Below are 27368 nucleotides of genomic sequence, written 5' to 3'. Positions count from 1 at the left end.
GTGCAATTACAACAATATCTTAATGTAATTAACATTACGTAGAATATTTCCTCTCTGTGTGCCTGTGTTAATAATTGGATATAGAATCATATTTTTAATTTTCAGATTTAAGAATTTCTCTTTTTAATTTTAATTTCGTTTTATCTAATGTATGATATATATAGATTATCCGTGAGACAAATTTACAAACCAGGATATATTCAAAGAAATGAAATTTCTACCCTAAGATCCACTAATTGCACTACTAGGTATTTACCCAAAGAATACAAAAATATTAATTCAAAAGAATACATTCATGCTGATGTTTGTGGCAGCATTATGTGCAATAGCCAAACTATGGAAACAATCCAACTGTCACTGAACTGATGGATGGATCAAGAAGATTTGGTATCTATACACGATGGAATATTACTCAGCCATAGAAAAGAATTAAATTTTTCCATTTGCAACAACGTGGATGGGGATAGAGAGTATTAACCAAAGCAAAATAAGTCAGAAGAAAAATATCATACAATTTCACTCATGTATGAAATTTAAGAAACAAACAGACATCAGGGAAAAAAGAGGAGACAAAGCAAGAAACAGACTCTTAACTGTAAGGAAAAAAGATGATTATCAAAGGGCAGGTGGGTGAGGGTTGGGTTAAATAGGTGATAGGGATTAAGGAGTAGACTTGTAATGAGCACCTGGTGTTGTATGGTAATGTTGAATCACAGTGTTGTACACCTGAAACTGATATTACACTGTATGTTAACTAACTGCAATTTAAATAAAAGAATATAGTTCCCATTCCTATATTCTTTACACCATTCCTTCCTTCTCTCTATGGGTAATGCTTTTTGTTTATATTAGCCCAAATGAAGCTGGGTTAGCTTTAAATCTGTTTATCTTTTTATTTTAGAATATCTATGTATAACCAAATATGGGTATATGTGCACACACACATGTATTTTTTAATAGATAATATGTGGTATACTAGTATCATTTCCACTTTGCTTTTTGCACTTAATACTTGTTAAACATCAAGTTATGGTAGTATGGAGGTATTTCATAGTCCATTCATTACAGATGTATAGTATTCCATTGCAAAGATGTATCAGGATGTAATTAAGAAAACCCTTGTAAAAGGTCACTGAGGGTAGTCCCCACTCTTTTGCCATTGGAAACAGTTCTTTAATAAATAGTCTTGTACATTTGTCTTTTTGATTTTGTTGTTGTCAGAATTTTGTTAGGTTAGGCTCCTAGCAGCAGGGTTATTGGATCAAATGGGAAATATATGTATGATTTTGCTTCATACTGCTAAATTCCCCTTCCTGGAGGCTGTATCATTTTACTTTGTCTTCAGCAATGTGTGAACATGCCTATAATCCCATAGCTTCCAACAGAACAAGTTGTCAAACTTTTCCTGCCAATATTATACATGAAAAATGGTGCCTTAGTGTGGTTTTAAATTGTTTTTATCTTGTTATCAGTTCAGCATTTTTCAAAAGGTTGATTATATCTCTTTTTGTGTGAACTTCCTTTTATATCTTTAAACCACTTTTCTCTAGATTGCCTAACTTTTTCCTTCTCTTTTAGAAGCTCTTCCCATATTAGGGATATGAATACTGTGTGACAAATATTTTTCAAAGATGGTCATTTTTCTTATTTAGTGGCTTGTGGCACATAACCAAGATAAGATGATCAGACATTATGTATATATGAGAATTGTTCATCTGAGCAGGGCTCTAGATTATAACCTAAATACCACCACAGAACCTTAGTCAACAAAATAAGATGAGAAACTCTACAATAACATGAGTTACCGAAGGAAAAACAACACAAAAAGGGAACCTGTACATTTAAAGAGGATGGGAGTCATATCAGCCATTGACAGTGAGTGGATGATGTAATTTTATTTAGATCACAATTCAGATAGACTCCCCAACAAGAAAATTCACCGTGTAGAAAACAAATGGGAAAATGTGAATATTTACTGGCTATAATTCCATGGACAAGACTAGTAGACTCCACTCGAATTGCAGATCTGGGCATGGGAGAAAGAAAACAATCATGGAAGACCGCCAAGAGAGTCAATTAATTGCAGTTGGGGATTGATCAGAGATAGTAGATTGGGAGAACTTGAGAGAAATATAAAGATTAATCTCAGTATGTATATATTTTGAATATATTTTCGAACATTCACAAATACATGTGCTTTTAGTTGGTATAAGGAAATAAAAACCTAAGTATCCTCTGTTGCTCCATCATGGATGTTTTCTAAATGTTCTTTACCTAAGGAGAGAACAAAATGTTCTGATTACAATCATTACCCAAACATTTATTAATTATTTAAACAAGTGTTGTCTCAGTATTCTAGTTCTTGGGGTGTCTTTGAAACAGAAGAGTACAATGAGAATGGATCATAATCCCTGAGAATTGAGAGACATAGGAAAGAAGGAAGGGGGGAAGGAAGAGAGAAAAGAGCAGGGAGGGGGAGAAGAAGAAAAAGGGGAGGGAGAAAAAGGAAAGAAAGAGGAAGAGAGGAAGGAAGGGAAGGAGTGAGGAAGAGAAAGAAAAATTAGTATTTTTTTAATGTATTGGCTATTTAAGATTTCCCATACTAATTAAGTGTGGGTTTCAGAACAGGAAGAATATAAACACTTTATGTTTTCAGCTTTGCTCTTCATTGTGTCTTCACCTGGATCATCCTTAGCACATAGTCAGCAAAGAGATGAAATGGTTTTATTCTGTTTTGAAACCCATTTGTTAGTATGGCGAATCTTAAGTAGCCAATATATGAAAGATACTAATGCAGCTGAATAATGGGATATAAGATTTTTAGAGAAAAGTTCAGATTTTATAAATGAATTTGCATATTTATAGAAACCTCAGAGGAGAGAAGATAGCTAAGGCAGGATCCCGTTTCCTGAGCTGGGCTGTTTGTTCAACTTACAGCAAACTCTAACCTAAATTCAGAGAGGCCACAAATGAAAGGTACTTCAGATCAAAATTCTAGGTGCAAAGAAGTAGAAATAATCTTATTAAATAAGGTGGCTCAGCACACCATGGAAATCATAACCCTTTGACACTTTTGTCTCTTAGAGGTACTAATGGTATCTTTTAGGATACAGAACAATCTAACCTCTGTCATGTTAATTACAATGGTCTAGTTTAATGGATTAAGGCCCTTTATCCTAGAAGGATGAATTTACTGGAGTAGAAGGGGAAAATAAATTTAGGATTTCCCCAGTATGAGTCTCCTCAGACTGACATGGCTTTAGTTCTCTAATCACTAATAAGAATTTGTAATAGATTCCACTGATATGAGAAATTATTAACCATTATGGTCATTTATACTTTATAAAGCCTGCTCACTACTTATTACTTCAAAATAACTATCATTTATTGACTTTATATTTTGTGCCTGGTGCTCTGCATGTGAAATGAGTATGGTAAACTCATTTAATTTTTGAAATTATTCATAAGGTGAAAGTTTCCTCATTTTGTAGATGAGACATAAGAGTTTTAGGGAAAACTTACCCTAGATGACACAACTGGAACTTGAAAGGGCAAGATGTAATAAGCCCAGGGTTGCTTTTCTCCAAATCTCGGGACTCCGGTACAGTGAGACACCCTTTCTCATGTTCTGCTAATGTTATACGGGATGTATAGGCTCGATGCAGCTACCTAAGGAAGACACAGACTTGTGTTGAGATTTTCATTTATAATTTTGCAGTATTTTTCTTTTTTTTTTTATTTTTTTTTTTTTTTTTTTTTTTTTAAATTTTTTTTTTTCAAAGTTTATTTATTTTTGGAATAGAGAGAGACAGAGCATGAACGGGGGAGGGGCAGAGAGAGGGAGACACAGAATCGGAAACAGGCTCCAGGCTCTGAGCCATCAGCCCAGAGCCTGACGCGGGGCTCGAACTCACGGACCGCGAGATCGTGACCTGGCTGAAGTCGGACGCTTAACCGACTGCGCCACCCAGGCGCCCCTAATTTTGCAGTATTTTTCTACTCTGAGTCAGCTTTTCAAATAATTGGTCACATAAATGTAAGAAATATTTCTCAGTTCCCTGTTGATATTATAAATATGCCTATTCCAGAAAGGTCTTCAGGTTGTACTTTGTGTATAAATTGTGGTGAGATATAGATTTGCATGAACATATTTCTAACTGCACAATGTAATTACTAAAAAAAAAAGTAACTATACTCATTTTGAGGGTGGTTCTAGGATTGAATAAAAAATATGAATATATTGATACCACATATAATTTTAATCTAAAGCCAGATACTTCATATGGAGTAATTTAAGTGTCAAACTTCTGGATAATTCAGGGGGAAAAAAATCAACCAAAAGTAATGTTTTTGCAGCTTTCTCAAGTCAGCCTTTTTGTGGGGAGGAGGGAGCAGACTTTGTTGTAGTCATTGTTTACAAAAGGGAAGTGACAAAGTGTGAATGAATCCACAGGGGTGTAGCTGTGGTGCTATGGAGAATGCCCCAGACTGGAAGGTCAGGATGCCTGGAGGCTGAGTGTCTTAAATCTGTTACTAATGTCAGGCATGTTGCTTAATCTCTCTAATTTTCATTCTTCTCACCTAAAAATTAGAATATTAAGACCTATTCTAATTGGTTGTTTTGAATGGAATGCCATCATGTGCATGAAAACAGGGTAACTTTCCTCACTAGATGAAATTACATGGGGGAAAGGGGAACATGGGCAATAGGCATTGAGGAGGGCACTTGTTGGGATGTGCACTGGGGGGTTGTATGTAAGCGACGATGAGTCACGGGAATCTACCCCCAAAGCCAAGAGCACACTATGTACACTGTATGTTAGCCAACTTGACAATAAATTATAATTTAAAAAAAGGAATTACATTTATATTGTTGAATTGGAGGTGAAAATAAGAGTTTTTCTCAGGGATGGCCTGGTGGCTGCCTGCATGTCCATAGAGGAATGGGCTGCCACTCTTTGTTCATTAATAGGTACAGTTCACCCGACTCTTAAGCCTCCTCTGTGGTAGCCCATTTTAAGGTACAATAACTTTTGTGCCTTCAGTACATAAAATAATGGTCACAAGAATAACATCTCTTACTTGGTGCTTATGGAGTGTATCTTGTTTCATAGTGCTCTATATACTGTCTCTTTTTGCCAAAACTACTCCAGGAGGTAAGTGAGGATAAGACGACTGCCTAGCAGCTGAGGAAATGGATGCTCTAGAGATTTTATAATTTACCTAGAATCACAGAACTGGTGAGAGATTTACAATTCAAGCCCAAGCCTACCTGACTCTTTCTGTTCTACCAAATTGTCTTTACTTTGCTTTATTTTCAGTTACTTAAGAATTTTCTGCCATCTGTGGAGATCACGATACACAGATCAATGTATCTTCCATCTGATTATCTATCATCTATTTCTGTCCTTACATGATTCAGAAAAGATAGAGCCAAGCATACTCCTTGTTGAGATAGGTTAGGTCCATTATAACATTCTGTCCACTGGCAAGAAATAAATTTTAACTGAGATACTGCTGTTGCACGTTTATAAATACAAGCAATTAGTAGACTTTCTCAATTTTCTGAGAGCCAGTGAGGACAGAATCTCAACCTTACTCAAGTGCCGGTTAGCACACACATCAACTTAGAAGTGGAGCCTGAGACAGAGATTTGTGTGCACTTTGCTACTGATGGAATGCAGCAAAGTTTCCTTCTGCTGAACTGTTTAATAAAGGTTGGGGAAAAAACTGAGAGGACTTGTCAGAGTCACCATGGAGGCAGTGTGCCAGGCACCTGAGGCGGGCACCACAGGTCAAGTCCAGGAGTGAAGATACCAGTAAGCCCACTGAAAGAGAGTCTGCAGTTGACTCAGGACTGCTGATCATCATTGAGGATTGGTCTGAGTTTGAAGCCTGATGGAATCGGAAGTGTGGAGGCATTTGTATAATTTCTGGGGATGCAAATATCAGTCAATTATTCTTTGCCTCCTATGCTTTGATTGTGTGTACATGTGTGTGAGCATATGTGTGCTTTTGCATATCCACAAATTCAAGCTTTGTCTATTGGAAATTTCAAATCAATCTTGAAAGGAACCGAGTCTCTATAAGATTGGGTACAGTCTGTTAGAGATGTCAGCAGTCTGGTTCAGAAATTTGGCACCTTATTCCTAGTCTTCCTCTACTCATTTCTATTTTGTATCACCCCCCTCCCAAATTCTGTGCATGCCTCTCCACATGGATATAATTATTTGTGTATATTAAACTCAGTAAATGACTATACTAGTACTTTACATCATTCTTTTCTGATTGCTAAAGTATTGGAATGTTTCCCAAAGCAGTTACAAACTCAAAGAACATGATTGAGTAAAATCACTTTGCAGATATGGGATAGTTCAAAACATTTTTCTGTTGCTTAGCATATCCTCTGAAGAGTTATAAATATGCCCACAAAAGATTATGTGATCAGAAAAAGTAGCAAAATTCTCTGTTCCTAATGTCTACCATGGATTGCACATTGCTGCAACAAAATGTGGAATGTCTTTCCAAAAGAAAAAAAAAATAGTGAAATCAGAAAATAGAACATTCATGCTTTTTCATGTTCTATTTTAACTATAAGATTGACCATGAAGAACAACCTATTTGAATTTATTGACTTTTTGATTACTGAATTTAGCAAAAACAAGGTAAAGATTTCTCATCTATGGAATATAATTTTAAAGGCATACAAAGCAATTTTGCTTTGGCTAAATTATTCGGTGGGTTAGGCAAGGACTTGAAGTAATAAGCACCAAGTCCTACTCTGCATCTTTTGTAGGTAGAAATCAATAAAACCCTCGAAATGTATTGCAGAAAAAAGGGAGTATTATACAGGATACAAAAAGCTTCCCTCTATAGTTCATCTAATGGACATAACTGTAAATGATATTGGAAAATGCATACATTAAATTAAGTCTTACAAGCACTGAATTTGCTGCGGGCAATTTAAAGAGGATCTCCTTAGTTCTTCCCTAGGGGAGATGGTGGGGGGGGGGGGGCTGTCTCCTGCAGGCCTGCCTCCTCACCATCCATCATTTCAAAGAGACATATATCGCCTCCAAAGTGCTTTAAGGCAGCTGCAAGCAAGTGTCACTTTGAGTTAAATGCATTATTAAACTATTGGGAAATTTCACATCATGGGTCATTTATCTATGCTAAATTGGGTCAAAAGCCTCTGCACATGCCTAGATAAATGAGAGAGGAGAGCAAAATTCTACTGTGGGAAGTCGTACCTTGACAAGCCTTATGAGTGCAGCTTATTTATTTATTGAGTAGCCATGGGGAAAGCCATTTGTGTGTGTGTGTGTCTGTGTGTGTGCACGTCTGTGTGGTTATTTTAAAAGGTAGTCAAACACCACAGAAATCATCTTTTCTAATAAATATAATTAGATATTCACCTCTCTAATGCCTCTAGAATTAGATGTTGTGGAAAACATAAACCATTATTCATTCATTTGACAAAGAGTTGAGTGTGTTCTGTGTGTCATGTATGGTATAGGAAGTTGAGAGTGCAAAAATGATATATCTTTTTAGGCATAATATCATTTGGAAGCCTTTTTTGCATGGTGGCAAAGACCTAACTGCCTCAGTAGACTGACATAAAAAATGGAGCAGGAATGCAGATGACAGAGGGATTAGATCTTTCAGATTTAAAGAGCACGACAAAGGGGAGGTAACCTGAGTAGAGCTTTGGATGATGAGTAGTAACTTGCCAGATGGAGAAAGTCCTGAAGTCCAGTTCTGGGATGAATAAACAGCAGAAAGTCAGAAAGTAGGAGAGAAGTAGGTATGGATTTATGGTGATGGAGTAATTTATCTTCCAAATTAGGACATTTTATAGAATGAAAGAGGGCACACTTAACAAGCTGGAGCAACAGAACTTAACCGAATCTGTCCCAGGCAGATTGAGACACATGGTTAGCTTACGCTGTGCTCCTATCCCTTCAGTACCTCAACTGCTGCTGATGTTAAAAGCCTCCGTAAAGGCAATTCAAATACAACCTTGCCAATGTGTTTAACTACGACTGAACTGTACACTTAAAAATGGTTGAAATGGTAAATTTCATGGTGTGTTTATTTTGCCACAATTTAAAAAAAAAAAGGCAATCCAGAACTTCAGAATTTCTTTTTTTTATTTTTATTTAAAAAAAATTTTTTTTAATGTTTATTTATTTTTGAGACAGAGAGAGACAGAGCATGAACGGGGGAGGGTCAGAGAGAGGGAGACACAGAATCTGAAACAGGCTCCAGGCTCTGAGCTGTCAGCACAGAGCCTGACGCGGGGCTCGAGCTCACGGACCGCGAGATCATGACCTGAGCCGAAGTCGGCCGCTTAACCGACTGAGCCACCCAGGCGCCCCAACTTCAGAATTTCTATGTGGACACATGTTTTAGGTAAACATTTATCAAGGTGTTATGAAGATTCAGAGAAAAGACACTTAAATATGAATTATTCTGATTTAGCCGACTTGTTTATTGTTTTATTGGATCTTTTATATTTAGCAAATTGAGTAATTTTGTGGTTTCCCCCCTATTTATTTCATCAAAGTTTATTGTTCAATAATGTATATGATATGTAGGAAGAGAAAAGAAGGAAGCTGGAGCACAGACCTACAGACAAAATTTTCCTGAAGGCTTAAACCTTTCACATTTTGAATCACAAGTATTTTTGAGCATCTAATGAATATTTTGTCATGTTGTGAATGATTTACATGACAAAAGCTTGAAGTCTCACTTGAGACTTTGCTCAATCTCTTGAACAAATAAAAAATGGTCACACTTTGCACTTTTATTGAGATATAACTCACATGCCATACAATGCACTCATGAAAGTATAAAATTCATTGGATTTTAGTACATTCCCAGAGTTGTGCAGCTATCACCAAAATCCAATGCTAGAACATTTGCACTGCCCAGAAGAAACCCTGTATACACCAGCAGTTACTCCTCACCCATCCCCACAGACACTCAACTCAGTCATAGGCAACCACTAATTGACTTTCTGGCTATAAAGATTTGCCTGTTCTGGACATTATAAATATAATCAGACAAAATATGATCTTGTATGATAGTCTTCTTTCACCTAGCAAAATTTTTACAAAATTACATCCATGTAGCATGTTCAATATCTCCATCATTGTTAACCCTAAACAGTACTTCATTGTATGAATTTTTATTTATTTGTTTATGGACATTTGGGTTGTTTATACTTTAGTTATTTTAAATAATGCTGCATTGAAGATCCATTTACAAGTTTTGGTATAAGTGTATATTTTCATTTCTCTGGATATGTTATTTAGGAGTGGAATTGCTAGGTGGTATGGTAAGTCTATGATTCACCTTTTGAGGAGCTGCCCTACTGTTTTCCAGAATGCTTCACCATTTTATATTCCCAGTAGGAATGGCTGAAGATTCCAATTACTTCACGTTTTTGTCCCTTGTTATTACCTGTTTTTTTCTTTCTTTCTTTTTTTTTAAAATCATAGCCATCCTTGTATGTATGAAATGATTTCTTTTTTTAAAATTTTTTTTTTCAATGTTTATTTATTTTTGGGACAGAGAGAGACAGAGCATGAACGGGGGAGGGGCAGAGTGAGAGGGAGACACAGAATCGGAAACAGGCTCCAGGCTCCGAGCCATCAGCCCGGAGCCTGACGCGGGGCTCGAACTCACGGACCGCGAGATCGTGACCTGGCTGAAGTCGGACGCTTAACCGACTGCCCCACCCAGGCGCCCCTGAAATGATTTCTTATTGTGGTTTTGATCTGCATTTTCCTCATGGCTAATGATGCCGAGCATCTTTTAAGTGCTTTGGCTATCTTAGCTTGGGGTGCTATAACAAACTACCATAGGGATTGGGTGGCTTAAATAACAGACATTAATTTCTCACAATTCTGGAGGCTAGAAATACAAGTGCCACAGTTTTCATTCTTAAGGAGGGCCTTCTTCCTGGCTTGCAGATAGCTACCTTCTCACTCGGTGCTCACATGTTTTTTCCTCAGTGCATGAAGGTGGAGATAGTGAGCGTTCCTGTCTGTTGCTCTTCTTATAAGGGCACTACTACTATCATGAGGGCCCCACCCTAATGAACTAATCTAAACCTAGTCCGTTCTCAAAGATTCAGTCTCCTCATGCCATCACTGTAGGGGTTAGGGCTTCAACACATGGATTTTGTGATGACTCAAATATTCAGTCCAGAACAGTAGTCATTTGCATATCTTCTTTCAAATAATGCCTACTCAGCAACTTTGCCCTTTTTTAAACTGGATTGTTTTTGTATTTTTTGCATTGGAAGTGTTTATATTTTCTAGATACAAGTCCCTTATTTGGTAAATGATTTGCAAGTATTTTCTCCCATTTTATGGATTGTCTTTTCATTTTCTCTTTGTTATAATATCTAAATCAATTCCATTGTAGTGGGAAAATACACTTTACATGATTTCAGTTCTTTTTTAATTCTAGTATAATTAACGTACAGTGTTATGTTAGTTTCAGGTGTACAACATAGTGATTCAACAGTTCTATACATTGGTGCTCATTACTCTAAATGTACTCTTAATCACTTTCACCTATTTCACCCATTCCCCCCAACCCACCTCCCCTCTGGTAACCATCAGTTTGTGCTCCATAGTTAGGAGTCTTTGTTTCTGTCTCTTTTTTTTTATCTTTGTTTATTTGTTTTGTTTCTTAAATTCCACACATGAGTGAAATCATATGGTGTTTGTCTTTCTCTGAATTAGCATTATATCCTCTAGATCCATCCATGTTGTTGCAAATGACAAGATACCATTCTTTTTATGGCTGAATATTATTCCATTGGGTGTATATACCACATCTTTTTTATCCATTCATCCGTTGATGGACCCTTGGGTTGCTTCCATCATTTGGCTATTTAAATAATGCTACAGTAAGCACAGGGGTGCATGTATTTTTTTGAATTAGTGTTTTCATATTCTTTGGGTAAATACCCAGTAGTAAAATTACTGGATCATATGGTAATTCTGTATTTAACTTTTTGAGGAACCTCCATAGGGTTTTCCACAGTGACTACACCAGTTTGCATTCCCACCAACATCGCGTGAGGGTTCTTATTTTTGCCAACACTTGTCATTTCTTGTGTTTTTGATTTTAGCCATACTGACAGGTGGGAAGTGATATCTCATTGTGGTTTTGACTTGCATTTCCCTGATTATGAGTGATGTTGAGCATCTTTTCATGTGTTGGTTGGACATCTCTATGTCTTATTTGGAAAAACACCTGTTCATATACTCTGTCTACTTTTTAATTAGAAGATGATGATGATGATAGCGATGATTGGATGTTGTTGTATAAGTTCTTTATATGTTTTGGATACTAACCCTTTGATATGTCATTTGAAAATATCTTCTCCCATTCATTTTCTTTGCTATGCAGAAGTTTTTTTTTTTGTTTTTTTTTTGTTTTTTTTGATGTAGTCCCAATAGTTTATTGGGCCTATCTAGAAAACCTATCTAGAAAAATATTGTAGCTGATGACAGAGAAATTACTACTTATGCTCTCATCTAGGGTTTTTAGGTTTCAGGTCTCATATTTATCTTATCATTTTTAATGTTTATTTATTTATTTTGAGAGACAGAAAGAGAGAGAGAGTGAGCACACACAAGCTGGGAGGGGCCGAGAGAGAGGGAGTGAGCGAATCCCAAGCAGGCTCTGTGCTGATGGCACAGTGGGGCTTGATCCCACCAACCATGAGATTATCATTTGAGCCGAAATCAAGAGTTGGGCGCTTAACCAACTGAGCCACCCAGGCACCCCTCAGGTCTCACATTTAGATCTTTTATTCATTTGAGTTTATTTTTGTGTATGGTATGAGAAAGTTGTCCACTTTCATTCTTTTGCATGTAACTGTCCAGTTTTCCCAACATCATTTGTTGAAGAGACTGTCCTTTTCCCATTGCATATTCTTGCTTCCTTTGTTGAATATTAATTTACCACATAAGCATGATTTCAATTCTTTTAAAAAAGTGTAGGCCTGTTCAATGTTGGTATATTGTCTATGCTGGAGACTATTACATATATATTTGAAAAGAATGTGTTTCTGCTGGTGGTGGGTGGAGTGTTCTGTGACTGTCTCTTGGGTCTAGTTGGTTTATAATGTTCAAATCTTCTATTTAATAAAGTCTTTTCTGTTTACTTGGAGTAGTTTCTCACAGACTTTGGAGATTTGCCTATGCAATCACTTTGAACAAAGTAGAGCATTTGTAAAATAGATGCTTAAGGATTGCTTAGTTGGGTTCTGCTGGAAGCAGGTCTGAGGAAAGAACTAAGGAGGAAGTGTATCTGGGAGGTTATCTCAGGAAATGCCATTGGACAAGCAGATTGGAAAGACAAGGAGCCAACGATGATTACATGATCTAGCCAGTAACCACAGTGGCTAATTGAAACTTAATCTCTTGGGAAATAGACTTCACATATTGGATTATCCTACCCAAGATTTTAGGGATAGGGAACATTTAATGTGAACTCCCGTTAGTCTTTCATTGAGGACTCTATTAGGCTGCTAGGTTTGCAATAACAAAGTAACACGGACTGGGTGGCTTAAACAACACTTTATTTTCTAATGGTTCTGGAGCCTGGGAGTCCATGATTGAGGTGTCGGCAGATTTGGTTTCTTCTGAGGCTGCTCTCTTTCCCTTGAAAGTTTTCTCACAGTGTCCTCATACGTCTTCCATATTGTGTCTCTGTGTGTGTCCAAATTTCCTTTCTTTATAAGGATACCAGTCAGATTATATCAGGGCCCACACTAACTGCCTCCTTGTAAGTCAGTCACATCTTTCAACCCATATCTCCAAAGACAGTCACATTCTGAGGTGTACTGGAGGCTAGGGCTTCAAGATGCTAACTTGGGGAGAGACACAATTCAGCCCATTAAAAGGCTTTGGTGGGGGAGGAAAGAGAAATGTTCTTGGGCTACCTCTGATATGGGCAAAGCAGGCTCAAGCTGCCAGTGTAAACCCTATGGCAGAGAAGTACCGACGTTCCCTGCTGCAAGTCAGGTCAGTGTGTAGTGAAACAGTGAGAGCAAGAGGATGTGGTTGGGGCAACAATATCTAGTCTATGGACAGACAAAGCTATATCCTGAGACTGCTCTTACCCATTCATACATGGCATAGTCCTTTTGTCAAAAAAAGGAACAGCCACACATAAGTGCACATTTAAACAACTACATCTAGCTACAACCTATGCAGGTGCTGGGATAGAAGACAAAATGAGGCATTCAGAAGGGTCGTAAGAGGGCATGTGACAAACACTGTGATGTTATCTTCCTCATGTAAGAGGTAGAGCTCTGGAAAATGGTGCTATGGAAGAGGATGGAAAAGTATTTAGCTGTACAGATGAATTTTCAAATGGTATAAGGCTTCATGAAGCTTGGAAAATGGAGAGAAATTCATAAAATCGGCAAAAGATTGATACAGAGAATGGAAAGAAATTTGGATATGTGAGTGAGGCTTGGTGGAGGCAGACAGATAAATATAAGAAAGATGAGGGTGGTCTATTAGTGTACTTAGATGTCAAATTTCAGTCAACTAGTGTCTCCTAGCAGAGATGCTGATAGAGAAGGCAGCTCTAATCTCTACCTCTTCAATCATAAGCCATAGAAGGAACTTACTCACAGGTATTTTGTACTCAGCAATGCATGCAGAAACCTTTTCCGCTGCCCCCCCCCCCACTTATTCATTTTCTTCAGAGTTGTAGAAGAGCCAAATGCCAGAAAAGGCAAACTAAGGTTTTCTCTTCAGTTAGGAGAAAGTATTTTTAAAAGTTTCTCTCTCCTCCCTCTTTCTCTGGAGGAGCCAAAGCTGTTAACAGCTGAGAAAAGCCACACAGAAGGATTTTTGATGCCAAGCTGGCTTGAATCCTAGAGTCATGCATACCCCTTTGCAAAGGGGTTTTTGACTCCAGGCTAGGAAATCATAGAATTATGATTATAAGGGAATATCCTCATCAAAGTTTGAACATTTGCATTTAATTCACCGTTTTGCCTCTTTCCCAGGATAGCGTTTTTAGTTATTACAAAATGTAAGACACTCTTCTCCTGAGAAAGAAAAAAAGAACTCTCCATTTGCCTTTTGAGACTTAAAATTATGTGATTCCTTAATTACCACAGGCTTGGTTGGAACAAGCTCCCTGGATGAAAAGCAATTCTGTTTACTTATGGCGTATACATGTATGGGTACGATTGTCTGCTCTAAAAGAGAAACAAACAATTGAAAATGGGAATGTCTAGAAATTCGTGGACTTTAGTATTTGTAAGTTGAGAAATCAGTAGTGATTGTCCCAAAGGGTAACATATTCATCTGTAAAGGGAATTAGAAAACAATTATAGGGAGTTTGAACAATTTATGTTAATCTCTGCCAAAGATATCACCAGATTATACAATATGTCTCTGATCTCATAATGCATAGGACTTACTTATACTGAAAAGTTATTCCTTTTTTTTAAATCTGAAATTCAAGTTTAACTGAGTGTTGTATTTTTAATCTACCAAATATGGCAAACACGTCACTCAGTGCAGTAGGCAATACCAGAACTCAAGATGCACTGACAGGTTCAAAACTTACAGGGAAGCACTGCACGATATTGATAGAAATACATCAAATGCACTGATAATAAATGTACTGAATCAAATGGTGACTCACTATTTTCTTCTTCTCTTTGTTATGGGCAATATTGGCACGTTGGTGAGCATTTACGTATATTGTAGTTAAAAGCCCAGTGTTCAGAATTCTTAAGAGTTAGACTTGAGTCCATGTTCTTCTCCTTGCCAGCAAAGCAACTGGAGTCATGTTTCTCTCAGAGCCTATTTTTCTGCTTTGTCATAGGGGGATTATTATGATTCCACCAATATGTAGGTAACACATGTTAGCCAGTTGACTTGTGCCTGACATGGCATGAAGACCTAAATACTAATGGTTTCAGTGAATCTTCGTAAGAAAGCTCTGAAGGCAGACACGTGTAATAAAGAACCGTCTGACTCCATTTTTGATGTTTGACTACTAACAACTTTTAAGTCTTTCCCATGGTCTTCCCCTTCTGCTTGCATCTGAGCAAGCTGTAAAGCTGGAGTGCACCTTCGTTTGATGCCAGGATGAAATTCAATCTACAGGGACCCATATCAGAGACCTATTTGCTCACCACCATAAATACACCAAGCCAATCTCCTTTCCTTGGCCTCTAGAGCCATTTTAGGACCAGATTTGTGACCCTGGTCTGCTCTCCCCAGAAAGACTCATTCTGTGAGTAATAAACTTTTTCAAATTTTCTTCATGTGTTGGGCATGTGTGTTGTATGTGTCTTCATTCTCAACATCTGACCCAAATTTTGGATGAAGGTCCATTCTTTCACTAGAGTGGCTACAATACTATTTTTCCCCCCAATTTTTGGATGAGAGAATTGTGGCTTAAAAAAGAGCATTAACTTACCCAAATCACACAGGCTAATAAATTATGGATCCTGGTTGAACCAGGGCACTCTAATTAAACAAACAAACAAACAAACAAACAAACAAAAAACCCAGCTTACCCATTGCACTGTGGTGTCAGAAAGAAGGAATGAGGAAATTTGTGTGAAATGTTTAGTACATTACCTAACACACATTTAATGCCCCATAAATACATGCCACAGCTGGGTGGTACTGAGACATCTGTGTGTGGGGGCATCAAAGTAGATGATTAGCTCACGATATTGCCATCTCCTCTAAACTCAGAGTTTTCTTAGAAATAAAGGTGTACGTATATTACAAACAGCCACCTATTGCTTTCAAACATGCCACACCTCTCTTTCTAAAGCACTTAAAATGCACAGCTTCCATCAGCCCAAGACACTGTTTATTTTCCAGTCTCATGTCTTTCATTCCCTGCTTGTTTGCTGGAGGCTGCTGGCTGGTTGTCAGCGGTGACAGTCCCCATCTGTCATCTGTGTATGAGGGCCTAGGCACTGCCTTTCACAGAGACTTTCAAAATATGCCTTCTAGTTGCCTGGGCGGTAGAGGCTCTGCTAAGGCATTTAGGAATCCCACGGTTCTCTGCCACACTGCGTAAGTTACAGTTAAGGCCACCCTCATCCGAGAGTGACATCTTCCTGCTGGAAATCATGGGAAGGACAAACATGGATTGGCACAATGGGCTGCCTCAGGATAACATGAGATTCTGTGTTAGAATAATCAGGATCATGATGACAAATATTTTTGAGCTAAGAGTGTCCTTTTAACTCTGGTAGTTGGAGGACATTTGTTGTCTATGAAGAGCCCTACAGGTTTCGTTTTTCACAGAAGAGAAATATTAGATAGCGAACAGAATTACTATGACAGCTAAAAAATATTATTTGTTGTAAATAGAATCTTATCAAGAAGATATGTATGCTCACAGAATTCTGGAATTTTATTTTTTTTTTAATTTTCTTTTTTTTTTTTTTTTAACGTTTATTTATTTTTGGGACAGAGAGAGACAGAGCATGAACGGGGGAGGGGCAGAGAGAGAGGGAGACACAGAATCGGAAACAGGTTCCAGGCTCTGAGCCATCAGCCCAGAGCCTGACGCGGGGCTCGAACTCCCGGACCGCGAGATCGTGACCTGGCTGAAGTCGGACGCTTAACCGACTGCGCCACCCAGGCGCCCCAGAATTCTGGAATTTTAAATAGGTCTTCCTAACGGTCAGTGCTGTTAATTCTTACCATCCTTCTCCTTGCCTGTTGCTGATGCGACTAGTACTGCTTCTAGTCATAATAAGTAAGCACTCCCAAAGGGTAGCTGGTTTATACACCACACAGTGTTGTAAGTGCTTTATGCACAAGGTTCTGTCCTCATTACTATACTGTAGAGCAGGTTTTATTGAATTTTTGAAAAACTATGCCTCTGTCATTCAGCTACTTAATAGCTAAGCAAGGATTTGAACCCAGGTCTCTATGACTCCAGAGACTGCTCTGACTTTTTGGCATCTAATTATATTTAGATAGTACCTTGTCTAGCATCTTACAGTGGAGAGAGCTGTGGAAATGGGTCCGAGGTTACAGGACAGAAATTCTAGAATCTAGGTTTTCCTGGCTACAGATAAATACTGACCCTCATTTTATCCCAGAGGAGTAATGGTGAAGGTTAAGTCTGCATCCTCAGTAGTGTTTTGGGAAAGGGTACTTTGCATACTGAACTTGCAGACAGTTAAATCTCTGAGAGAGAAGGTGGGATGTCCTGAGGGTATGAGTTGGAGATATGCTTAGATCTGTAGAAATGCTATAGAGTGTTCTCTGTCTTCTGCCCTCCTTTATAGTTTTCTTCTAATACTACTTGCTCTGCTTTCCAAACACGAACAGCTATTCATTTATTTCTTGATGAGTCCACGACACCTTGCATGTACTTCTTTTCACATTTATCACATGGCTGTCTAATGATCTGTCCACCTGTCTGTGTTTCTTTCTAGACTACATGCAACTTGAGGGTGAGAACTATATTGTGTTTTTATTGACATTTCAGATCTCTCAGATAACAGGCACTTAAAGTACCCCGAAGGATTTTACAGATGGCTGACTGGTCAACTCACATTGTATTGCCACTAGTTGCAAATGGTTTTGTCTCTTTCATTGGGAAAGGAGGAAACAAGGGAAGAGGTGAAGCATAGGGTCTGCAGGTCAGAGTGTTAAGCAAGGAGTCACGATGGTGATACTGTAGGTGTTACTGTGCATACTTCCCTCTGGAAAGGTTCTATGAAGGGCAAACTAACCTTAACTAGTAGAATATGTAATTCTATTTATAAACGGATTATTCAACTGCGGACATTTTTCCTGAATGTAAGAGCTTCATCCTGATTCAGACGGCCCCAGAATACAGAATAATCGGTAGCATCAAATCTTTGATGTTTTCTGGGAAACAAAGAATGTGTTCAGTGAAATGCTCTTTCATGCGTTGAATATGATCAGTGTTATTCAGCATGTGACCCTTAAAGTGTTAGAGAAAGACGTGGGGCTTCTGAGGGTGAAAAACTGCATCCAAAATATTCCTTTGATTTGCCTAAGACACTTCACAGGGAAGCATTCAGAATGAGGAATGAAGTAAAAAGAAGGATGCTAACCAGAATAAGAAGCAAATTGAATATCTTCACTGTTGAACATCATGAGGTGTTTTACCTAGTGGCTTAAATGGAAAATCCTTTTTTTATGGAAAGGGATGGCAGGCATTATTGAGCTGAACTAGAGAGAATGTTTTGGGTAAATCTTCGGCAGTATTGTGGAAAGAAGTATTATCAACTCTTGGAATCATAACACGGTGTCCATACATATTCAGGACAAATTTTTCCTCAAATGTCAGCATATTACATTGCAAGTTCATATCTGATTTTCTGTCTGTTATCATATCTAGGTCTCTTTAGGCATTGCTGATTTCCAACCATACTTTCTCCACCACCCCCACCGCTGGGTAACACATGGAATATTTAGGGCACTAAGAAATCAAAAGCCAGCTGTCAGGGAGGCACCTGCCTTATACATGCTCTGAATATCTGAACAGAAGGCAGAAGCCTACACTGGTGGAATTTGCGTAACAGGAAGAAAAGACGAAATGTGGTGTGCTAGCCTCTACTGTCCAAGGGGGAGGAAATGGTTATAAACAGAAAGTGCTACTACCAGGGTGTGAGTGACTGTGCCAGGGAGGCTCTCCGGACCATTTCCTTTCTTGGGGAGGAAAAAATAAAATGATAAAATGAGATGTGAAAAAACATCAGAATAAAAGAAAAGAGATGGGAGATTAGAGAACAGTTTTTGCATTGCTATTATATGCTAAACATTTGACTGGTTATCCTATATAATCCTCACAACCACACTGAAAAAAATGATCACCACTACTTTTACAAGGGAGTCACTTTTTATGGATGGAGAAAGCGCATTGCCCCACCAGACTGCAAAAATCACAAGGTCTGGCAATACCACATTTTGCAGAGGATAGTTACAGAAACTCTGATGGTTACTGATGAGAATATGCATGTATAAAATCGTTTTCTACCTCGCTAGCTATGTGACCTCAAATAAGTGACAATTATTTCTTAGACTTTTCCTTATTTTTAAAAGGAGAATAATACTTTTGTAGAGTCATTTTAAGGATTGAATATAATATGTCTAGCATTTAGCATAAAAATAGGCTGAAGAAATGGCAGTGGTGATGATGGGGATGATAATAATGATGCTTGACATCTGCACAAGAGGAGAAGGGAAAACAATTACTTTTCCTTTTGTCTTTACAAATGCTGCCATCGGCACAACTCACACTAACCACGTGTGGCTTGTGTGTGGGTCAGGGACTCTGGAAGGGTATAAGGGATTGCAATCAACTGAAAGCAATCCAGGTGGAGTGGGAGGGACACAGAAGGCAGGGGAGGTGGGCTAGGAAGTTACCCTTCAGCCACTGCCATTTAGGTGACTTATCTTCCAATCTTTGCTAACGGGGCATCAGGAGAAAGAATTCCTTAGTGTTGCATATTCGATACCAGCAATTTTGCATTCTTATGTGTCAGTCCCAAGATGACTTGTGAGCTAAGGTATGAAATGTCGGGTGCCGACAGAAGAACATAGTCTGTTGACAGCCCACTGGTGCCCTCTGTTGCTATGGCGTGTGGTGAGTGGCAAGCTGGGAGAAAGAGGGAAAGTTTTGAAGAGATTAGAGATGTTTGGATCTGAGTGGGGCCAGTATCTGTAGGACAGATTCTGCACAGGCCCAGTGGGCAAGAGAATAGGTGGAAATTATAGGAAGGGGGGTTCAGGTTAGTACGAGGACTAGAAATATCCATTAATAGTGATAATAAAAACATTTAAAGGTTGAACAGGCCACTACATGTGGCCTACCCTTTCCTTAGAAGTATGTATAAGAAGCCAGGTAATCACTGGAAAAAATGTTTTTGGAAGAAAAAACCTGTCATGAGTACCACATTGAGCTCTATTACTCCCAGATCACTTTCAACCTAAAGAGTTAAGAGCTTTGATTGAGTGAGCTGTTCATTTCACATGGTGTTTATATTATATTTATTAACACCTCAGCCAGATTGACTGATAAATGCTGTCAGGACACAGGGATGGGAAAAATGGCAACTATTAGCATTATACATTTTTACTAATAACAGAGTGTAATCAGTGTTTCTTAAAGGAAGTGACAGAATTTCATTCCATTATGTATCTTGTATGTATCTTTTCAAATAGCTGTTTATTCTTGTCCTGCCTTAGTCTAATTAATTGCTGCTGGGTATTACAAATAATTCAGGTTTACTCTTCAAGTTGTTTAGGCATAATAGAAGTTCAGGTGATTAAAAAACATGTATTTTAAGTTTATTTATTTTGAGAGAGACAGAGATAGCACAAGTAGGGTGGGGGCAGAGAGAGGGAGGAGAGACAGAGAATCCCAAGCAGGCTCTACCCTGTCAGTGCGGAGCCCAAAGCAGGGCTTGAACTCATGAAACTATGAGATCATGACCTGAGCTGAAACCAAGAGTCAGACGCTTAACCTACTGAGCTGACCAGGTCCCCTAGGTGATGTTTTTAATTCAAGGTAACAAAGATGATAGTTGCTTAACAGATAATACCTCTGTATATCTGTGCAGATTGGAGAGCTGGAAAATTAAGGTCCAGAAGAGGGAATTCTGAATTATCTAAATATTTCCAGTCATTGGTGATATTTCTCGCTCGACAATTTTTTTTTTTTTGAGTCCCTATCCAATGGTAGGAATGTAGTGGGGGAAAAATGTCATCTTTGCCAAGAGGAGAGTGAATTACAAGTACAATCCCACTGTCACCAGAGAGTAGGCAATTAGAATACAGTAATGCTGTCTACAGGATGTGTGAGATGGACAGTTTCATAGTGACAGGGAGCATTTTATATAAATGATTGATTGGGGCCTGTCTTTGATGTGGGGCTAGAGCATCCTGTGAGTCACATGTGTCCACACTGTGGGCAATACACGGATCTACACTTGTACCCATCTGTGCCTTTTTGACTATGTCTGCAACTTGTCTTCTGGTGACTCACTGTCTCTGGGAAAATGAGGCAGTTCAGAAATGAACTCATTAGCCCTCTTATGCATCTAATAAGAGCTGTGATAACTACCAACTTCAATCTGTAGTTCCCTGTAGAGTAATTCTCGTTTTTCTAACCTGTCATCAGATAACATTAATGTCTCAGTGAAAAACAATTTTCTTTCCAAATCGTCTTTCAGGTAGCTGAAAGTAAGAATTAGGCCACTTATTTGTCTGATTTTCCTAACCAGAGATAATAAGCTTGTAAGGAAAATAAAATTTGGTAATTATACATATCGAATGTCTAGCATGTTCTCTAGAAAGGTAAATTGCATGTTGTTACACAAACATACAATAGGCAGAATTTCTCAATTACTGTGTAATGAATGTGCTGAGAGTGAAGAAGAATCTGAAAATTGTAATTATAATATCTTAATATATGACATTCCAGTATCTTTAATTGAACCCCCCAAAATAAATTTAAAATCCTTGACTTCCCACCCCTGCATATATTACGTGATAAGTATTTCATGATCCCTTCTATATCATAGGAATTCTAGAAACCCCTGCATTAGAGAGTCGTGTCAATGCATTCAATGAATTATTACAAATCTTTCAGTGATCATAAGGTTTGATTCACGACCAGCAATAAATCATGTGTAATTAATATTGGTAATATATAAAATGTACTTTGTAGTGTTGAAAGGAATTTATCCATTGATGGTATAGGATGATCACCATCCTTACCTGATTTAAGAAGTTTTAGTGAAGGCCAGATACTAAGTTGGGAATACTCTCCGCAAAGGAACATTTCGGGTAATGAAAATTAAATTTTAAGACTGTGAATGATGATACCTACATACACAGTCTGGATTTCTTAAGCCTTTCAGCAAGTATAAATCAAAGCACATTAAATGTTTAGACTTTGAAATTCAGCTCAGCTTCAAGTTGGGCTTTGTGGCTGATTATTCTTTTCTAAACTGTTCAAAGACATCATCAATCAGATTTGAGAGTCCTGGAATGAGTATTAAGTCAGCACATGAGTAGATCAGAGTCCAGCTATGAGAAGAAATGCATATTTTGATTTATTTGATTAGGGTTGCTTGCTGAGGACATCACAGATTGCGATACTGTTCTCTTGCATTAGCACGATGAGATCATTGTGCAGAAGTGGTGCTAATGTCTGTATTTAACGGAGAATGTTTGCAGTGATACATAGAGATGAAAACATGAAATCTGCAAATCAATATGTTTCTGGCTATCTTGAAGTACTGCCCACATTTGCTGGAGGCAGAATATACTCTTGGCCAAAGAAAATATATTAACAAGCACATCCTGAGAATTAAATTACAAATGTCTATTACAGATTTTCAATGTTGCACAATCATGATCTTGTGAATAGTTATTTCTGTGGCTTTGGGCCATTACAGATTACAGTTGTTTTTTCCCCTCCAGTAAGACAACTACCTCTGACATGCTATGATCAATTTTTTTTTTCTCCTTTCTGTGCCTTCTAAATTATTCCCACTGTCTAAATGGAAGCATGTCTTATGGTAATATCACTGGATGTCATTTTATCAACTAGTGATGCTAGAATTGGGTCTAAAGTATTGAAAAGCTTGGAACAAGTATTTTGGATAGCTGAACTTGATCCTGCTGTATCATCTTAAAAGGTCTCTTTGGCCTTTTGGAAAGTCTTGATCTGGTTCCCAAAGCTAATAGATTCTTGACAGCTATGAAATTCTATTGAATGATGCTCCCTGAAGGATGCAGGGAATAGTGCGGGTAGTGTCATTGGTATTATAATAAATAAATAACAGCCTAAAAATGAGACCAGTGCTAATAATAGCATGGCCAATAGTATTTGAATTCTTACCATATGGTATGCCAGGATGAAACACTTAGTTGGCATGGATTATCTCATTTAGTTCTCATGGTCTAGACCATATTATAAGGTAGGTATTGTTATTAACCTGTTTTAGAAATTGAAAAACAGGCAGTTTAACCATACAAGGTAGCATGACTGGTGAGAGTCAGGACTCCATTGTATCTCACTCCAGGAATTGTGCTCTTAATCTCCCTTGTGGATAGGCCAGCTGTCTGCGTGTCTGTATCGAGGCATCACAGTCTGTAGAAATGCCATATGATGTTTTATGAAGCATGTTCTGGCTTTGCCCTAAGCAGCTGAGACTGGTCAGGCAGCATGGTGCCTAGTTGGGTGGGTACAGATGCAATGGAACAAAAGGGGATTAAAAGGGGAAGAAAAGGGGATTTTCTTCCATATTAATAAAATTACCAAGGATTCCGATTTGTAGTGCAGACGTATAGTATTCAGACCAGAAATGTTTCACATACTTCAAAAATGATATAAAAATTGTGAAGAATAGTTTTTCACTTGTCTCTGAGGGCCGTTTGTTCTCACATTCTATGTTAATTCACTAAAGTTGTTGGCATAAACAAAGGCGATTGATGTTATAGGCTAGTTTTAATGCTGTCTCATTCATAAGAATATTAAATTATTTTAGGCAAAGTGGCTGTGTCAAACTGAATAGAAATAAAGGGAAAGTGGTAATTAGACTATGTTAAAATCTAACCTCCAAGGATATTAAATATGCAGGAGCTCATCCATGAAAAATTAGGCTGAGAGAGGTTACACCATGTATTGGCTTATTTTGTAAGATATCCAATTACCTCTCATGAATAAATATGACTAATAATGGTAACTCTATAATTTAATGCTATAATAGTAAAAACACTTTTTGATTCAAAAAACTCATTATATATTTGATCCATTTTCATGACCAAATCCTAACTACGCAAGTAATTAATAATTTCTTTTGACTTTAACAAACACACTTTCAGAGATCTTATATTTTAAACTGTCTTAACAAACTATCTTAGTAAAGACTAGTTTAAACAAATGCTGAGATACAAATTTTGAATAGGAAACAGGAAGCAGTAAGACAAACTCTTCTGCCTCTTGGTAGGCATGTCAAATGGCCTGAACGATGAAAGGGTGGGTCTTCCTGGCACTAGGCATTTTGCTAGGTGTTGAGGTTATAAGGGCAAATATGAAAAGAGCAAAATAATTGCAAATAATGAGCAACATTAAAAATTTTGCCCTCTCATGTTTCTCCCTAAGAAACAAAATCATTGCGTTTAAGGGTGTGCCTGTCTCATTGACACGACGAACCTGAAGCAGGAAAGGGGTTACAGTAAAGTAAACGTCTGTAAAAGGGACAGAAGTGGATATAATGGAGAAGTGCTGCTCATATGGTTTGAATTTCTCTGTTTTCACATTTTACTCAACCTATTTCCCATCCTCCTTTTGTCCCAGTCTCTTCTGCTTTGGCATTTCACTTACTTGTAAGTACTGGGTACAGCTGATTCTGGTGGCTAAAGGAATCTTTGAATAAGTTTCCAAGTAAGGACGATATACCGAGCACTGCTTGAACTCAGGAATAAGCAGATGAAAGTACTGGCACTCTGCCTTTCCTTAACTGCATTTAGACCTATTGGGGAAATACTCCTAACAGCAAATAATTCCAGCGCTGTGTGGCATCAACCCCAGTGTTTACAGAGTGAAGTAAGAATGAAGAAGGAGAATGAACCAAAGTCAGAGTATGTTTGCAATATTTAAACTGATGATAGAAGTTGCATAGGCTCTTTTTTGATAAGTCAAGGATGACCAAACCATCACAGGGGAAGGGAGACAGCAAGGAAATAGTGTAGGGGGTACCAGACAGCATAAAATGTTTGGGAAACTCTCAGTGTAGTATTCCTGGAACGTGAAGCTTCATGTGTGTTGGGGCTTAGAAGTGGAGAGGTGTGAGTCTGGAGTAGTGCATGGAATCATTTCTCCTCCTTCCTATGGAGAAGGCTGCAAAATCCCAGCTTTGGGACCCTGGCCACTGTTGAAACTTCAGCCTTGCATTTATAATTACAAAGTGGGGACCATCTACCCTGCTCATCCACAGAATGATGTAATACAGTCTTCCAAATATGCTCCTTCTCTTGGCGCCTGGGTAACTCTGTTGGTTAAGCATCCCACTCTTGATTTTGGCTCAGGTCATGATCTCACAGTTTTGTGAGATCGAGTTCTGCATTGGGCTCTGCCCTGAAAGCATGGAGCCTGCTTGAAATTCTCTCTCTCTCTCTCTCTCTCTCTCTCTCTCTTTCTTTCTGCCCCATCTCACTTGGATGCACATGCTCTCGCTCTCTCTCAAAATAAATAAACATTTAAAAAAGAAACAGGTAAACCCCTTGTCACATTCGGAAACATTTCTGTAAAACTGTATCACACACGATTCATAGTCTCTCAGGTCTGGCATCTTAGAATCACCTCCCCATGCCTGCATATTCCAGTAGTCACCCCACCCAAAGAACAGTGTTGGTTTGTCTTCTATCCTAAGACTTCCTGCCCCAAAGTATTTCAAATATAAATAAGACTGTTCCATTTTGACTATTCCTCTAACATGCTCAGCGCTTTCTTTCCCCTAATCTTTTAATCATTTTGCTCTTTATGTCTGGAACATTCTCCCTGCCCGTTGCATTTCCCAATCCACTGCTAAATTCACAGACCTCATGTTAGCTGTTTTACAGATTTCCAGGTTGATATCCCTCTCCCCTGAACACCTACTCCACTTTATATATGCTTCTTTTGGGGATCTCTTGTGTTCTGCTAGTGTTATCTTTCATTAAGAGAAATGTGTACTTACAAGGTTAGAAAGAGAGATACTGAGACTCATTCATTCATCTTGTTATTTCCAACTGCCTTTTGTTACATTAAAAACAAAAAACACATGAACCCAAATTACTAAATGTTAACTTTTAAATCTGTATATCTATTTATAAAAGCAAGGCTAGTTTTTTTTTATAAGAGTTGTCATGATGATCAAAAATTACAATGATCTAATACAATGATCCTAGCTACCTGGATTAACAGAGGGGATTGAAATTTCTTTCTGACTTGAGAGATCTGGAACAATGGTGCATAGTACTTCAGCCTCAGTTCTTTTCTTTTCTTTCTTTCTTTTTAGAAAATCCACTACAATGCATCTTGCCCTTGAAACTTTTTATTTTTTGTGTCTCATGTTTATTAACTCAGTGCAAATTTATATAATCCAGTCTGCCATCATTCATAACATACTCCCTTTGTGTAAGCAAGGGAACCTTGGAAAAATTGTCCTGCCTTAAGAAATGATGAATGTTAGCAAAATATTAGCCACAGAACCAGTTATCACCTGGATTTCATCTTGTATGTCCATATTTCTTGATGTCTAGATAATATTACTTCTAATTTTCTTATCAAAGTCTTACAGTGCTACCATAAGTGGAAAGCTAAACTCATTCTTAAGGTCTCTTCATTATGATCTCTGGATATCCCAGTCTGGGGTTTGATATTAGGTTCTATAATTTATAATGAAAAGAAATGTATTTTGTGTTTATGCATTATAGGTAGTGTAATCCACAATTGTCTGTATATTTTAATATGTTGAACTCTAGCAAGAGGACTTATTCTCCTGTGTTTCCCATATCTTCCTTCAGAGATCAGATGATAGGCTCCAAGAGCATAATCTAAGAAGGAATGAACAGGGTTATTTTCTTCTGGACTAAATTAGTTGTTAGTAAGCAAAATTTCTATTTGAACCCCAAAGGTTAAACTCTGTCTTTATTTCGGCGTTTTCAGTATTTGGGAAGGGTTGTGGGAAGAACCTACTTTTATATTGCAAATTGATAATTATAATAGTAGAATTCTCTCTTGCCCACACGTTAGGAACTTTGTATTCCTCTCATACACACAGTATTACTTTGTCTTAAACCATCTTGAGATGTTAGTCACTTAGGTACTCATTTTCTGCATAGAAATGGAGTTTTGGAAAATACTTGCAAAAAAGGAAAAATAACTTGCAGAAAGTTTATCAGAATGTTAACTGCAGATCTGAGATTCACACCAAAAGCTCCATCTACCATACCACACCACCTCAATACCAGTGTGCTGCAACAAGCTGTATACTAGCTGATCTCACTGTATAGATTTGTTTGTAATGATTCTTTTCTTTTTATAAAGAGAGGGCACTCTCCCTAAGTAAGCAACCACTGTGCTAGGGGGTCCTTCTACTTTATTCCATCAATACTTTGTTATTTTACATTCCTTCCTAAGGAGCTCTTAATTTCATTGACCTTTTTCAATTTCACCTGTACCTGTCCTCTTATTCCATGCTACCATCATTTTTCATCTAGACTAATGTAATAGATTCCTTACTGGTTTTGTCACAGCCCTCTGGACCATCTCCAATCTTTTCACGTCATCCTGTCTGCTCT

The 27368-nt window shown here is 38.0% G+C and overlaps 1 long non-coding RNA gene across 1 annotated transcript; it reads right to left on the bottom strand.

Annotated features, from left to right (window-relative positions):
• Positions 1–1894: 1894 nt before the first annotated feature.
• On the bottom strand, positions 1895–27368 carry LOC115503188. The gene is made up of 3 exons (XR_003965315.1): positions 27310–27368; positions 3523–3669; positions 1895–2274 (listed from the first exon to the last, which is right to left on the bottom strand). It is a non-coding gene; the product is annotated as an uncharacterized LOC115503188 (long non-coding RNA).

This window comes from Lynx canadensis, chromosome E2 (genome assembly GCF_007474595.2).
Source record: "Lynx canadensis isolate LIC74 chromosome E2, mLynCan4.pri.v2, whole genome shotgun sequence".
In the NCBI taxonomy this organism is placed as follows: Eukaryota; Metazoa; Chordata; class Mammalia; order Carnivora; family Felidae; genus Lynx; species Lynx canadensis.
Note: the sequence above shows the minus strand (reverse complement) of the source record. Positions and strands in the feature narration are given on the sequence as shown.